Source organism: Harmonia axyridis, chromosome 1 (assembly GCF_914767665.1).
Source record: "Harmonia axyridis chromosome 1, icHarAxyr1.1, whole genome shotgun sequence".
NCBI lineage: Eukaryota > Metazoa > Arthropoda > Insecta > Coleoptera > Coccinellidae > Harmonia > Harmonia axyridis.
The window spans coordinates 53,269,489-53,286,329 of NC_059501.1; the positions used below are offsets into that span (position 1 = coordinate 53,269,489).

General features: G+C 34.5%; 1 long non-coding RNA gene across 1 annotated transcript; it reads left to right on the forward strand.

The window, feature by feature from the left end:
- The first annotated feature begins 5,989 nt into the window (after positions 1 to 5,989).
- On the forward strand, positions 5,990 to 13,668 carry LOC123671725. The gene is made up of 5 exons (XR_006746164.1): positions 5,990 to 7,055; positions 7,160 to 7,504; positions 7,733 to 7,839; positions 7,898 to 8,083; positions 12,625 to 13,668. It is a non-coding gene; the product is annotated as an uncharacterized LOC123671725 (long non-coding RNA).
- The last annotated feature ends 3,173 nt before the right edge of the window (positions 13,669 to 16,841 follow it).

Sequence of the window (16,841 nt, forward strand, 5' to 3'; positions counted from 1 at the left end):
CAGAGCAGAAAATGAAGTATCAAAAAAAGTGATCTGTTTAAATTCAGGTCAATTCATGGTTCTCTCATCATCGGGAATCATAAATATTATATTATTGTCTCTTATAACGAAATATGCAGTGAAGAATCCAGAGCGGGCTACTGTGACGAATGTAAAATTTCTTCATCTTCTTTCTAAGGCTAGGAACATAGTGAAGCGACCAAGAGGTGTGAAGAGGATAGCAGAAAGGATAGCGGTTCCCGATAGTAGCGGCGATGACGAGGTCTCATCTCATAGTGAGGCGAACAAGAAATCAAGGCGATAGTCGAGTTTGATTATTACAGAGGAGGCGCGTTTCCGAAAAATAGATTTATACTGTTAGAAAATTCGTTATTGAAACTCTGGTATGTAATGAAAAATGATGAAAATAGAAGAACTTGTAGTGTTCACGAAATTAATAAATCTAGGAAAGTACATGGTGAATTTCATCACGTGTATAAATAATTAAGCGATCATCCAGAGAAATTTCTCTCATATTTCCATATGAATATTGCAACGACTATATTCTGGAAAAAACTGAATCTAAATTAATGAAAAACTGGACTTATTTCATTCGCGACCCTATCACTCCCACGGATTAATTTATAATTACTTGTTTGTTTCATTTCATCCGCTACAGCATCCCATAACTTATCCAAAATATATCAATTATGATGTTGAGCATCTCTCTGATTCCACAAATTACTTTTCACAAATATCGAACTTATGAATGCGTCAATATCCAATTTTATTTATTAATTGCGCAGCCGCGCGGCGATGAAGGAAAACAAACTTCCCCGATCTCGCCTCTATCCTCGCTTAACCGCCTCGCGCAACCGCATTCGGGATCGCTGCACTATGTACTACCCTATTAGAATATATTTGTTTGAATTCGCCTCTATCCTCTCTACTATCCTCTTCGCACCTCTTGGTCGCTTCACTATGTTCCTAGCCTTATATGGGCTGGTAGTTCATATAGGTAGGCTTCTGCCTGTTGATAATTAGTCAGCCTCTTCCTAGACGTCCAGCATTCTTTCCGACGTTTCGGTGGTCTCCCCTAGGTTCACTTCCCTGTGGGTTTGTTCTGCCTTGCACCTTTCACCAGTCTGTTGACCGGCATCCTCTCTATGTCCTTATTCCAGTATTTTCTCATCTGCCTCACAAACTTTCCCACGTCTTGAATCCCTCTTCGTTCCCTTAGTTCCCCGTTTCTCATCCTGTCCCGTTATTATCCTCATTTCTGTCGTTCTATGTGCTGCCTATGTTGAGATATTTTTTTTGGCAATGCTTGGAGGCAGAGAAATAGGCCTATAACTAGATAACTAGGTTTTGTGTCTAGCCTTTTTTTAGAAAAGGAAATATAAGGGTCTCTTTTTAATCAGAGGGGACGTTTCCCGATAGGAGAATTGGATTGAACACTCGTAACAAAAGGAGCTTTGCTGACAATGGGGCAGTGTATACATTTTGTATGACAGACCATCTAATCCTGGAGCAGACTGTTTTTTTATTTAGAGCCAAAAGGAGCATCTCTTTTTTCTTTGACCGCTGTGGCAATACCGTCACCCCACCAGTGCCCTTGAAAGTTATTATTAGAGAATTTACGCTGAGGGAGAAATTTATCTGCAGCCAGAGTAAGTAAATCAAGAAACTTTTCTGAATATTCATGGGTAACACAATCGCTTAGATATGAGGTATATCCCAGCCAATCAGCTTTCTTGAGATTGTATCTAGGGTGCTGAAAAATTTTTTATAGGACGACTTTGAATTTAGGGGCTCTTTGCCAAGTTCAACGAGGACTGAAAAATGATCACTACTATCATACTACTATCTGGGATTACTGACCAGGTAGACACTAGAGAAAATGATGGTGTACATATTGCAAAATCAGGTGCACTGGCATTGTTACCTTGTAGTGTAAACCGAGTGGACGTGCCATCATTCAGTAATATGAGATCTGTTGAAAGCATTAATTAACGTGTATGCTACGGCAGTGGCCAAACTTCGGAACGAAGACACCACCTGAAGAAGAAGAAGCGGATAATTTCGTATCCATCCATTGGCAACACTGATCTATTTTATTTTTGTGATTTGTTTTTGTTTCATACACAATATAAGAACTATACTGCGTTCGGCAAATCCCCACCGGTGCGGAGCGTGCTGTGTAAAGTGTAAACGGTTCATAGGTCACGTGACCACGGAGCGATAGGCGCGTGCGTGTTTTGCCGAACGATGACGGAGCTAACGGAGCTGATTTCGAGGAATTTTTGAATGTGTTTTGTGAAAAGAAAAAAGCAATTTCGTCGATTGAAATTATTGGAGACGGCCAGACTAGATCTAGTTTGTCTCCTCGTGATATCAGGATGTATTCTACATGATGTGTTTATCTTGAAAGAGTTGAAAGGAGATCATCCTGAGGATATTGTTAATGAACCACTGAATGAAAAAGTTGGAAATTTTGTAGATATCGAAAATATGAATAATCAATCAGGGAACCAATTAAAAGAGAGTAAAAGGAATTTTATATATAATGTATTCTTTGAACACGGATGAAAGATTTCTTCGCTGAGATACAATTATGTACTTCGTAAAATGAACCTTCATTTTTGATGATAATATTTGTTTCCTAATTGCCTTTAACATATACAAACATAAGAAAAAAGTCTAAATACATAAAGAGATTTTGCATAATAAGTTTATAATTCATGATTATTGTATTTCCAAAATTCTCAGATTCGTGCATGATGTTCAAAGACAACCAATGCATGTACCTATTTTCAAACCAATCTTGAAATCAAAAATTCCTATCCCACACAATTTGGCGTACTTCTTTTCTTCATTTTTATGCTAATATTATTGTAATCTATGGTCCACAGTTCGCACCCCTTTCTCCGTCTACCTAGGCGGGGCGAAAGGTTAAGCACCGGTGCATTCGGTTGACATTTACCGAACGCAGAAAAGTGCAGACGGTGCGAAAGATGTGATTTGCCGAACGCTTAGGGAGCTTACGGTGGTGCGAACGGTGTGACATATACCGAACGCAGTATGTATAGTTCCTATCTTAGAACATTAATAATTTATTACTACGTTCGGTATATGTCACACCGTTCGCACCATTCCCACCGTAAGCGTTCGGAAAATCACACCTTCCGCACCTTTCGCACCGTCTGCACTTTTCCATTAGCACATAATAAGACTGGGTTTCTCCTCATATTGTATTTCAATGTTCTAATATATCTGAAATCCTTACATGTGATTATAATAATCCTTCAAAACCAACTAGATTAAAGTTAAATTATGTTCCTCTCCTTTACTGCAATATCAAATTTATCATCCTCATCATCTCTATGATTCCAGAACTTCCCCAAATGTTTCATGTATGGAAAATATTTATGATTCTAACAAAAACCATCTACGTGATCCAGAATTATCATATCAAATTAAAATGAATTACTAATTGATCGCTATTTATAATTTTTTTTTTCATATCTCCACCTAGAACCTCCAAATGAGCTGAAAATGAAGTACCAAAGAAGACCTGTGATAATTAAAGTGAATTACGAAATGAGCACTATAACGTAGGACGATAGATTAATCCAACTGAAGATTTTTTATCTTTCATGTATGTGTAGAAATTTGAATATTGGTTCAGAAATGTACCAATTCAGTGGTTTATCAGATAGAATTTTATAAAATAGGTATAAATAGGTATTTTTTTCCATTCAGTTATAGTGTTATTCTCTCAATATAATCAATATTATGTATTGATTTTTATAAATAATTACAATTTCAAGCAAATATATAAATTGACTTTGATGAATAAAACTTATAAATGATATTTTTTGTTTTAATTTCAAAATTATAGCAACATAACCTAAGATAAATTAAAAAAATATTCCAACAATTTCAATGAATTGCCATGCCTTCATATCCAAATTTTCCCGCCATGTAAATCACTCAGCGATGGCGGACAAAATATCGACCATATTGTTGCCTTCATTTAGCACGGCGTTAGCAATTCTTATTCTTATATTCTGCGGTTTACACCGCACGCTCCGTACCGGTGGGGATTTGCCGAACGCAGTATATCTATATTCTAAGGCCGGCCATCCACGTACAGTTGAAACTGTCAGTTTCGACTGAACAGTTAAAACTGTCAGTCGAAACTCTACGTGAGTGGGTATTTCAGTCTCAGTTCAACTCGAATTTTTCAACTGAACAGTTCAACTGAGAGAAATGAAATTGTTCATATTTTTAACTGAAAGGTTTAACTGAACTGACAGTGTGTGGGGGTTCAACTGTGGAGTTCTCAGTTGATTTCGTGTCGAGCAAGGGTGCGCATCACAATGTCGCGTAAACATAACCAGGTTATAGTCGATTTTATCGAACTATATAGGTCGGAACTTTGTTAATGGCAAGTGACATCGGCTGATTATCACGATCGCGCCAAAAAAGATGCGGCATACAGCAGACTGGCGAAAAAGTTGGAAGAAATGGAACCTGGTACGACCAAGAAATCGGTGCTGTCAAAAATAAACAGCTTGAGATTTGCTTCTCGCAAAGAAAAAAAAAAGTTGAGGCTTCGAAAAAATCTGGAGCATCTGTGGACAGCATTTACAAAGCTTTACAAGTTTCTGGTATTATTTTTCCGAGGGCTTGAGGGGATATTCTTGTAGAAAATTTCAGGCACTCATACGAGCGTCCTGTGGCTAAAGATCTCAGAGTAGCAGCTAATCTTTCATGTGGAGATACTGCAGTTCTCATGACTGTATATTTTTTCACAATTAAAGGAGAAACCAACAATAGTAATTTTTGGTACACTGTTTCAGTCATGCGCAAATAATTGAGAAAATCTAATGGTTCTTCTCCTAATTCTCTCAATAAATTTATGTGTGAAGATAAATTACAGTGACTTTATTACCATGTAATATAGTCACTGTACTGAAAATAAGAACGCAGCGCTAAGGTGAGCAGACGTAGAACTATAAATGTTGACATTGGAGTGTTTTGTTCTATCAGTTGTGTGTGTATTTGCGTTATTAAAATTTGATTTTACAATGAATATAAAAACTTTTCTTCTATAGTGAACAAGTGTGGTACTGTGAATATAATATTTTCATTTCAGGTAAAGGCGGTAGGTATCATCATTTGTTTCAGTTCAGTCTAGTCATATTGAAAGTTATGCAAGGATGGAAGACTTGTGCATATAATATGTGAACGGTCCAATCAACATTATTATACTACGGATTATAATAGTACCTTTTTTAGGTCCAAATGGCAAGACTGAGTTTAGTAGAATACTTGGGGTATCTTAAAAGCACAAACACTTCTAGAAGTGTTTATGAAGGTGAAAAAGTTTTAAATGCTGGTCACATAATAAAAATGTTATATGTTATTTGCATGACTAATAAACTTTAGTTGAAAGTTTTTTTACTTATCCGAATTGATCATTTCACGTTACCCTTCAATTATACAGTCCCAAAAAAATATTACAAATGCTAATGTATTGAATATTTTTAGGAATACTACAGAAAGTCGCATATCCATTTTTATTTATTTATTAAGAGATTACTCAATTTACATAAAATGTTTCTGAAAATAAATTTATATCACTAGGCTACTTAAAACTACTACTCATGTTGATACCTATTTATCGAATTATATTATTGCTTGACTAATGAATCATCAAAAATAATGAGAATTCAATTGAAAATATTTCACTTATGAAATGTATTTATTTTGAAAATATATTCTGCATATTATACGACTATTCTAAAATAATTAAAATGTGATAGAGAAGTATTATCAGTGTGCCCTGAAAAAAAATATATAGGATTTCAGAGTATATGTCCAAATATTTCTGAGGAATTTTTCCAATATTGTGTAAAAATACCTTAGATTTGAAGACAATGTATCTTTGGCACAATTCTTGTGAAATGCCAAATAAAACAGATAATGCCACATATGAAAGATCACACTTCAATTTTGTTAAAACTAAAACAATACGCTGCCTGATTGTTAAACGATGTGATCTTTGATCACTGTAAATAGATTGTACTGCTTCTACTATTGTATCTAATAGTTTCATATTATTGAGACCAGTAAAACTGTTTAGAGCACTATCTGTTGTTATCAGGTCACACAAAGAAGATACTTTAGGAGTATTCACTTGCACTTCGAAATCCTTGAAAGTTTTAGGCCCATTACAATCAGGCTGATCCTGAAGAAGCTGTAAGCTACTACTTGAACATTCAGGTTCTTCCTTTGTGGTAGTAGATCCAACACGAAGATTTCTGGAAGGCACTGCAGTCTTTTTCAAACATTTTTTCTGTGTAGAACTGGAATCTGTGAACTATTATTATTATTATTATCCCCATAAATATAATCTAAAATTTTATGTGCTATCAGTGATTACCTCGATAAAAATTATCATCATCGATAAAATGCAGGGAACATACTTTCATATTTCTTGTCACTGGTTTATCGATTTTGAATTTCAGTTGCCAAACTTTTGTCGATCCATCAGCACTTTACTCCCCGATTTCCCTTCCACCCAAACACAATATTTATTACAAGTTTGAGGGAAAGCATGGAACTTGATATTTGAACTTTTTTTTCCCAGGAAGAACTCTGAGGAACTGAACAATAGTGATTCGAACGACTCAGAACTATTGAAATGATTAAAAAAAAATATAAATATTCGTAGAATATCACACAAAAATAAAGCAGAATGCAAGAACCTGACTACCTCTGAGGCAAGAACCATGTCAACATTTCTAGTTACTCTGATTGTTACCAGGTGGCGTAGCGCTTATGTTGATTCGCCTATACTGTTGTTTCATACATAGACGATAGACCATAGAACTCATATGATTTTATATTTGAATTAGGTTTATGGTTTCATAAAACTTTCCTCTTATAAGCAAAAACAAAACATATTCGAATTTGATAAGCCAATTTCCCTTTCTTGTGAATTACATCTTTAGAAAATTCAGTAATTTCGATTGCTAAATTGTGAAGATTGTCATGAATAAAAAGGGGTGAGTTTCATTTATTCTACATAATTAAACAGATACTCGGAACAGACTGTGCTAACGTGCTTTTTTCGTAACAACCCTATATTACTTATATAGAATGTTTTTAGCGGTGATACGATTTGTCACGTTTGCCTAAAGGAATATTCCAGCAAGAAGGCAAAAAATCGTCTTATAAAACTTTTGTCTTGAAGAGCCATTAATTGAAGTAAAAGCTAAGCATATTAAGTTCCCCCTCTGTCCTGAAGAAGAAAAAAAGCATTTGTAATCTACAACGAATTAATAAATCATTTACAGGAAATTCATGCTATTAATATTGAAGAATTTTATCTCTATTAGAAATATGGAAAAATTTGAATCTTGGAGAGCACTTGACAATGGGAATTTTGACTATATTACTACTGGTTGGAAGGGAAAACATGTTCATTATAATTGCAATCACAGTAATACTGAAGGTTAGTTCTTCTGGGTATTGCCATATTTAATTTATCAACACCATAAATATTGTATTGTCTCTCATAATGAAATATGCAGTGATGAATACAGAGCAGGCTACTGTGACAAATGTAAAATTTGTATACACAAATTTCAATGCCATTGCTCTGAATATACTATTAAAAAAGCTTTATGTAAGTACATACAAGCTGTTGCTTTGATTGAAAAGAGTAGCGATATTGTTTCAGGTCCAGTATCAGTTGATTTAGATAAACCATCTACTTCTACTAGTTATGGAAATGAAGAAAAAAAATCAGGAACATACTTTCCTGTAGATGAAGATAAAAGACGTGAAGTAATTTATGTGATGCATTCAATTTGATCAATCATTCTAATGTGGCATATATTTGTAGAAAGTGCATGGAAAAGCTTGTTTGCAGCTGAAATCAATTGATGATGAAAACTTTACAAGATCACTAGAATGATTTCGAATATCAGCAATCAATAGGAAATAAAAAATACTAAGAATAATAAGAAAAGGCAATTAGAGAGCCAGTCATATTTTCCAAGGAAAACATAAACTAGATTGAAGTGGAAAAGTAAATGTTTTCAATATTTGTGATATACGAGTATACAAGTGTTTCAAGTTCGACGGCCTATTAGACTTTTCTGGAGAACGGGGCCGATTTGAAATCTGAAAATTCGGAATATGACATTGTTCATGATACCCTATTCAGCCAAAATATTTTCGAAGTTCCGGCACTTCCGGTTATACAAGAATTGAAAAAAAAATTTTCAAAAAAACTTTTTTTTTTCATTTTATGTCTTAGATATTATCAAGATTTCCATTTTCAATTGACCATATTCACCGTCGCCATATTGTTGTGCGACAATACCAACTACCCAGTGTTCCCAACGGAGAAATATTGAGTTCACTAGAAAAATACCACTAATATCAAAAATACTATCAGCCATAGAGATTATTCTTTCACTGACTATTTCCAAAAATGGAGCGAAGCCTTCATTTATAAACTCGGCCACAGTTAATTTGTTCATAAAACCACCTTTCACTAATGTTTTTATTTCCAAAAGGTGAAATTTTTGCGAAATATTGTCCCAAACAAGCCTATCTGGCGTAGCAGCCAGAAAAGGTACACATAAACTTCACTTATAAACTTTATATTGTGGAATTTTTCTAGTAAAGTCAATATTTCTTCGTTGGGAACACTGGGTAGTTGGTATTGTCGCACAACAATATGGCGACGGTGAATATGGTCAATTACGTCTTTCCTAAAATTATTGCGTAAGTCCTCATAGTTTCCAAAATATTAAGAAAAAACCGAAAAAAAGAGAGAATTTCCTTAGTCACAATTACGTGAATTATTTTTACTGTGAATATCCTATGCGTATACTCAATTCACTTTCTGAAACTAGAATGATGTTGGAATATTGTGCATATCTTGAATTTGAGAAATATCATCACAGGGTGTTTCAAATATTGTGCCTAAAATTGTGAACAAAATTTGATCATAACTTTCGATTTTCAAATTAGAACCCTATTTTTTTGTGATTTCGTTGGATTCTACGGTAAAAAATAAGGGTAGTTTCTAAACATGATTATGCTCTCAAATTCAATAATTCAAGAGTTATTCAAGATTTTATGAATTTATATTATACGTAGGGTCAATTTCATTCGATCTGTTTCTAGACAGACTAGCAATAATACTCTATGACCATAGAAATTTAAATATCTAATTACTTTACATGTGACAGGTGTTTTCATTATCGAAGCTACACTAATATGATTTCACGAATTGAATTTCTAATATTCAAATGACAAAATTCTGGATATACTTTTCTCTAATTATGTGGCAAATCCGTTCATTCCGGCACATCTTGTGGAACAAAATAGACTGGAACGGATTTTTCTATTATCTGTCAAATTTGTGATACAGAAAACTGTTCTGCCAACCAACATTTTTCAATACAAAAATCACTAATAGATATTTATGAAAATTTTTGTTAATTTCAATAAAAAGGCAGTGAATTCGGGAAAATAATGTTTAAAACTCGTACAGAAGGCTCATTCTACTACTCGTTCATTTTGAACTCTTGGAAGAATATCAATAACTTTGCACTTGTGTTATAAATATCTTATTCCTTATTCACGATGAATGCAATAGAATTATCGATAGAACTCATCGAATTTTAAATCAGAAATTTCCACATCTTCTTGAAATGATGTTTCATACTTTATGAATATACTGGAGTACCTACCTAGAAAAAAAAAACCTGTACTTCCCAATCAGATAAAATCATGCAGGACTCCTGTGTGCCAATTCTATTCATATAAAAAAGCGGTAGGATACATTTTGTGAATTCAGGAAAAATCATTGTGGTGATTAAAAGGGAGTAACAGAAAGTTTGAAACATAGGACTCAGGAAATAGGGATCTTGGCTTCAGGACTGCTAATAGGGTGAATAATACACTCAGTTTCAACTGTCAACGTTTCGATCCTATTTGGGATCTTCTTCAGGACTGTGAAAGTATTTATTAAGAATTATTGGACAAATGAACAATCTGGTTACAACAATACGAAAAACAATACACAAAATCATTTAAAAAAAAACGGTCTTATAGGCTTATACTATACTTCTATATACAATCATCAATAATAGTGAAAGACAAGAAATGACTAGGATTCAGGTGGAATAAGGTTATTTTCTTTTCGATTTTTTATTATATTATTATTATGAACTGAATCATACTTTTTCCTCCACGGTACGAATAAATATAAACACTCACCAATTTAGTCATATGTATTACGATGCGGGTGAAGTTGTTGAATTCCATTAGACCTATGTTGAGGTTTTCTATTTCGTCAATAATCTTATTTTTAATAGTGGTTTTTGTCACGAAACTTATGCGGTTGTTCTCTTTGCTTGGCTGATATGATACTGGACGGTGGTGTTTTGTATTCGAGTATAAATATGTTATCATTGGATTTTCAAACATGTTCTGATGATATTCTTACTGACACGGATTCATTATATTTATTTGATTTCTCTTAATAGATTGTTGTAAATTATACTTAATTTTTGAGTATCTGTTCTAATATTCATTGTGTCATGTATGGAAATGTGTATCATTTCACTGATACATCTTTTATGATAATTGCATTCTTTATCCAAAATTTTCACTTCATCAAAGTCCAAATTATGATGTTCTTGGAAGTGGTGCACAGCTAGAGCGGTTTTCTCATTTTTGTCTATATTCAACAACTTCACCCGCATCGTAATACATATGACTAAATTGGTGAGTGTTTATATTTATTCGTACCGTGGAGGAAAAAGTATGATTCAGTTCATAATAATAATATAATAAAAAATCGAAAAGAAAATAACCTTATTCCACCTGAATCCTAGTCATTTCTTGTCTTTCACTATTATTGATGATTGTATATAGAAGTATAGTATAAGCCTATAAGACCGTTTTTTTTAAATGATTTTGTGTATTGTTTTTCGTATTGTTGTAACCAGATTGTTCATTTGTCCAATAATTCTTAATAAATACTTTTACAGTCCTGAAGAAGATCCCAAATGGGATCGAAACGTTGACAGTTGAAACTGAGTGTATTATTCACCCTATTAGCAGTCCTGAAGCCAAGATCCCTATTTCCTGAGTTGAATGCAAGGACGAGATTTGTTGGATATGGGAGTTTGAAACATACTTCCGAAATATCTTCTCGTCAATTGGTGGTAAATGTGGATATTTCTGATTGAATGCTCGACAAGTTCTCGAAAAAATTCTGTTGCATTCAACGTGCATATGGAATTGATCCAGAATTTCATTATTTGATTCATATCGTGAAATTATAATCTATGTGCTTCAATAATGAGTACACCTGTCACTTTGAAATAATTGCATATTTTAATTTCTGATGAATACTGATTTGAAACGCACTCTAGAAACAGATTGAATGAAATTGACCCTACGTATAACCATAGTATAAGGAAAGGATAGTAAGCCAGTGTAGTGCTTTTTTCGATTTCGTTGATGTTGAGCGCCATCTAGTTGTACTCACGTTTAACTCGAATTTTACTGTCAAAAATTGGTCCGTAAAGTGGAGCCCTCTGAAAAAATTGGTGTTATTTTGAAGAACTAAAATATTTGAAATAGAGTGGTCAGAAGATTTCTATATTTTGATATTTTTTCTGCTCTATAATAAGCATTTACGCCAGTGGCGTGTATTTGTGATAACTTAATAATAACATAAAAATTGTTGGCAATGTCATGCGACCCCTTTTCAACCACGCCACTGAATGAATTATCGTATTATTTCTGCGCCATCTATAGCTCATGATTCAGTGCCATCTATTATCGAGTTACTTCTCCAAATCCAACTACAGTAGCGACCCCTGGTGATTATTTCCTTGCCGTCAAACGGCGGTTGGCTTACTATCCTTTCCTTATACTATGGTATAACATAAATTCATAAAATCTCGAATAACTCTTGTAATATTGAATTTGAGAGGATAATCATGTTTGGACACTACCCTTATTTTTCACCGTAGAATCCAACGAAATTACAAAAAAATAGGGTTCTAATTTGAAAATCGAAAGTTATGATCAAATTTTGTTCACAATTTTAGGCACAATATTTGAAACACCCTGTGATGATATTTCTCAAATTCAAGATATGCACAATATTCCAACATCATTCTAGTTTCAGAAAGTGAATTGAGTATACGCATAGGATATTCACAGTAAAAATAATTCACTTAATTGTGACTAAGGAAATTCTCTCTTTTTTTCGTTTTTTTCTTAATATTTTGGAAACTATGAGGACTAACGCAATAATTTTAGCAAATTGTAATTAAGAATGGAAATCTTAATGATATCTGAAACATAAAAAGAAAAAAAAAGTTTTTTTTGAAAAATTTTTTTTTCAATTCTTGTATAACCGGAAGTGCCGGAACTTCGAAAATATTTTAGCTTGATAGGGCATCATAAATAATGTCTTATTCCGAATTTTCAGATTTCAAATCGGCCCCGTTCTCCACAAACGTCTAATAGGCCGTCGAACTTGAAACACCCTGTATATAATTAACTATATCTACATAAAATTCTCTCTTTCAGAGATTCAGATACCGTCCATGAAAAAGGTGGAGGAGACGGTGGTGTAAAATTTCTAAATTATTTAAATTATTTCCAAGTTAAAATGAAATACTTTGTATTTAGAGGATCCAACACGATATGGTTACCTTAACTTGTATCAAGTACTGGATGTGTATCATCTGGTTTCCCAGTTATCACTTCGAAATACCACGCTGTAGCAGAATGAGAACTTGATCCAGAGTACAGAATGGCGATACGAAGGGGTAAGTTAGTCTGGGTACTTTAGCATATCTGGTCAATAAGCACGTAGCATAGTTTTGATTCCCAGATGAAACAGTGTCAGTTTGCAAATTTCATATTTTGGTTCTCGGCTGAGACAGCGGAAAAATCTAGCTTAAGCCAAATTGAAGGCGACACTCGGAGTCGGAGATGGAAAAGTAAGAAGGAAAAAAATTTTAACAAATGATTATTCTGGGAAATTTCATGGCGGACTTGGGATAAGTACGAGGTTAGGGTCTTGAGGAAAATTTAGGAAGAAAATCAGTATCTCTTAGTAACTCATACTGAGAAGAGTTTAAAACTTATACGTCGGTCTTATACCGGACTTACAGCAAAACAATCTCTTTTGAGTATTAGAGTAGCTTTTCGAAGATCAAGTCGATTAGAAGGGAAGTTTAAGTAGATCAGAGAATTTAACAAACTTCAAGTATTCGAGAATAAGAAAGAAAGAATTGTTTGGGTCTAAGAAAGGACAAGTTAGGTCAGAAGTAGGTAAAAAGAGGTTTTTGATAAAGTTTTAGATTTATTTATTATAGAAATAGATTATCTCGGAGTGCGCGAGTCGGGAGTGAAGTTATGAAAAGAAATTACATATTTCGGGTGATACAAAAAGAGCAGGATTTAACCCTTTCCGACATGTCGTACACTACAGTGTACACACATTTCCATTGATTCTCATTTCCTCCTATAGCTCGTGTTTATTGTGTATACTGCAGTGCTATGATGTATAGGGGTGAAGGGGGCAGGTTCGGACACTGTTTTACAAATAATTATATCTCTATCGATTGTTAATATTATCAAGTTGTTGAAATTTCATCAAATAAAGCCTTCTTGTTATATGCCTTTTCATTATCATATACGTGCAAATTTCGAATAATTTTCCAGAAAATGTAATATTAGTGAATTTGGGGAATTGTCCGGATGTGCCCCATGGCGGGGCACTTTCGGACATGAATGGGGTAGGTTCGGACGAATATACATTTTGGAAATTTTGCTTTATTTTCCATATAAAATTGTTGACAAAATACTATGAAACATTAATTAACATCGTAACCAAAAAAAATTACATTGAATTGAAGAAAAGATGCCGTTCTTGAAGTCCCCGGTGTTGTCATGGGCTTAGGTAACTTTGATACAATGTCTTTCCTCTCAATATATGAAACATCCTCAATTTCCGGGTAAACAAATCCTTTTATACACTTCTTCAAAAAAGTAACTTCGAATTCTCCATTTTGCATTACATCGATCACTTTCCCAACATAATGTAAAGATCTTTTTTTTGTCGCGAACTTCACTAATAGATAATCATCTCTTAGGATTTTCTCGTCATCCAAAAGTTCATTGAGCTCATCATCATCACCACTATAATCTAAATCCATATCAGAGTCGGACCAATCATTTCTTATTTTTTTCGTGGCAACTGAAGGTAGATTTATATCAGAATCTGATGATGAGATATTATCTGAAACAACTTTATTCTTCTTTCTCCTCTTTGATTGTTTATTAATTTGCATTTTCTTTGGTTTAGATTCAGGCACCAATTTTCCCGAAGTGTTTGTTTTCTTCACATTCATCAATTTGGCTTTCCCTTATTCTTCTTTTCTTTGTTTCTCACGAGTACTGGTGTAAATTCTTGATTTTCCCTTTCTCGATTTTCTGTTAGTGTATCTGGGACAAGCCTTTGGTAAGGGTATCACGTCTGATGGTTTGACAACAGAAACAACAGAAAGTATATTAATTTTGGGTTTGGTAGCTTCATGTATTATTATATTCAACACATCTCTTACTATATCTTCTACTTCATGATTTTTGGGTGAGCATTGAATTTCTTCATTGGAATTAGGCCGAACAACAATATTTGTATCGACTATTTTTGTAGAAGACTCCCCATTCTTGTTTTCAAGAGGACGGTCTGTTGTGAATGAGGCACAGAAATCCTCGTCTTTATAAACTAGGGAGTTAATAGGCCATAACCCAGTACTGTTGAAACTACTTATAATGTTACTGGGAGTGAATGTTTGCAAATACGGCTGTGCTGACAACTTGGCAACATCATAAATAGTTATTGGTTTATCAGGGTTCGATAGAATGAAATCATTAAAAGAAATCTTGCATTAGGATTTGAATGGACCATACACTCCCTTATTCAGTGGATTCATTTTATGTGTGCAATGTGGCGGGAACGACAATAATACAATTCCGTGTTTCCAAGATGGCATCAATAGAGACGTGTGTTTCGTGATTATCCATCAGCAGCAGAATTTTTTTAAGAGGCTACTGTTTGTATATTTTTGTATATGCTCTAACAGTTTGAGAAACACTCTTGTCGACATCCATCCCGATTTCTCAGCATAACCAACAGCCCCAGGAACGGCACCGTACAAGAACTGATCCTTCATCCTCACACGAGGAAAGATATAAAGAGGTGGAATTGAAGCCCCGACAGCCGATATTATTCCACACATCGTGACAAGAGATCCTCGTTCAGCAGATACGCATTGTCCTACAGCTTTTGTTCCTGTTTCTGCTATCACTCTCGGTGCTTGAAGGACTGTGGTTATACCCGTTTCATCAGTGTTCCATATACGATCTGGTGAGAAATTACATGTCGCCTGCACTGAAGCATAATTATTAAAAAATTCCTCCACATTGGCTCTGTTGAAAGCTGAAGCTCTAGCTATACTTGTATTTTCAGGTTTGCGATTGGAGAGCCTTGGATGGCGCTTCATAGAACATTACATCCAGTCAATTCCTGCTTTTTTGTTGATTTCCCAATTTCTCGGAATTTTCTTATTCAGTTTTGAAGCATATTGGAAAGCCAGTCCACGACAGAGTTCTTATGTCAAGCCGTAACATATCTTTGAACACTTTTTGAGATATATCTCCAGCTCGTGAGAACACTTGCCGTGTTGCATATTTTGATGAAGCAAATTCTTTCTCTGATTCACCACCTTCATTCCCAGAGTCTTCTATGTTATTATTGGAACGTTTTTTAGCTTTGACAACTCTGTCAAATAAAGTTGATTTAGGTATATTGAATCTTATTGCAGCATCTCTTAAAGACATACTCTTGCTGATAACATTCTTCACAGCATACTTCTCTAGGAATTTCTGGCTGATTAGGACGTTTCTTCTTGTATGTTCTCACCATCCTACAAACAGTAAGAAGTTACTGAAAGATCATGGGGCACATCCGGACAAACACGAAAATGAAGCAAGGGGCAAGTCCGGACAGTCCGAACCTGCCCCACATCTTTTGTTGGAACGTGCCCCATCTGTATAGAGCTGAGTTTTATCGTCACAATTTCCTCAAACACTAAACAATCCTTATACTTTTTTGAGGTTAGATGAATAAAAATATGCGTTCTTACTGATAGACTCATCATTTCTTACCTGAAATTCACTCCTTGAGGTGTACTTTTTGGGAACTTCTGAACATATATCCACTTTTCACTCAAATTTATGGAACATGAGCCGGCGTCAACGATTCCAAACTGTTTACAGAAGCTTTTGTCAATGATTGGTGAATCTGGTGTAATTGCCAGGCGGTAAATTTGAAATGTCCGGAAGTGCCCCATGTCCGAACCTACGCCCTTCTCCCCTACTTCAAATAGTAGGTTGCGCGTCAAGTACGGTATCAGTATAGTGACTTAATTAAACATAGTGGCTACAATTCGTTCAAATTGAGCCCATAGACTAACTATGATTGAGCCTAAAAATGGCGAATAGGGACATAGAACCATAGAACTTAAGAATACAATCGACTGATACACGTCAAAATCAAAATTATTGGGCCTGATATTATTTGATTGTATATAGAACGAATTTATTCAACTGAAGAATAATACAGTGACTAAATTAAATGGGCCTTACATTTTAAATATCCCAAAAATCAGGTAAATGGAGAATGTAAACAAAAAGCCTCCATATTTAGGCTCAACCAATCAAAAACGATACCA